Raw genomic sequence first — 884 nt, forward strand, 5'->3', positions numbered from 1 at the left:
GTATTCCTTGACAATCATTTTTAGGACTTGTTGATCAATCGTTTTACGACGTGAGGAACCCAATGGCTTTGAAAAGTATTGCGAAATTGAATTATTTACAAATATAGAATTTTGAGAATGACTAATAACTGCATGTTCTTTAGATAAAGAAGATTGAAATGGAATTTCTGAAGACACGGCAGTTTGGCAATTTATGGGATTAGATTTTGAAACAGTTGTACTCTAAAAATATATATGTTTACATTTAGTAGTATAAATATTTACTTATTTTTCTACTGTATGTATAAATTAATTAATAATAATCAAATATTAAATATGAGAATGATTTTTATGTTTTTAAATTGAAATTGTAATATATATATATATGGTAGTCAGATATAAGAATATTTCAAAAGTATACATTTAAATGAAACTTTCCATAATAAAAAAATATTTTTAGTAAATATTCTTAATTATATAATGATTTAGAGCAGTTAAATTATTAGGTATATGTATCTTTTTAATGGATTTTGGGTGACATTTATAAATGATAAATTTACAATTATAAATAAGCAATATCCTTTTATTAATAATTAAAGTAAAGTATAAATATTTTAATTCAATTTTAAAAGTGAAAAATGATTTAATTGTTTGCTTATTAAAATAAAATTAATATCTATAATCTGCCTTATTGTTTGCTATTATGATGCAACTATTTACTTTGTTGATAATTGTAAAAAATTTCAGTTAGGTAATATTATTAACTATGTGTATGCCCAGTAAGAAAATTTTAAGTAAGTATATTGTACAAAATATACAATAAGTCTGATAAAGTATTTAAAAATAGCTCAATAAAAATAAAGAATTACTAACATGCTTTTAGAATTTTACATGTATTTAACACT

General features: G+C 20.9%; 1 long non-coding RNA gene across 1 annotated transcript; it reads left to right on the forward strand.

The window, feature by feature from the left end:
* On the forward strand, nt 1–322 carry LOC126909419 (uncharacterized). The gene is made up of 2 exons (XR_007705036.1): nt 1–75; nt 144–322. It is a non-coding gene; the product is annotated as an uncharacterized LOC126909419 (long non-coding RNA).
* The last annotated feature ends 562 nt before the right edge of the window (nt 323–884 follow it).

Source organism: Daktulosphaira vitifoliae, unplaced genomic scaffold, assembly GCF_025091365.1.
Source record: "Daktulosphaira vitifoliae isolate Bord-2020 unplaced genomic scaffold, ASM2509136v1 Scaffold_366, whole genome shotgun sequence".
Classification (NCBI taxonomy): domain Eukaryota; kingdom Metazoa; phylum Arthropoda; class Insecta; order Hemiptera; family Phylloxeridae; genus Daktulosphaira; species Daktulosphaira vitifoliae.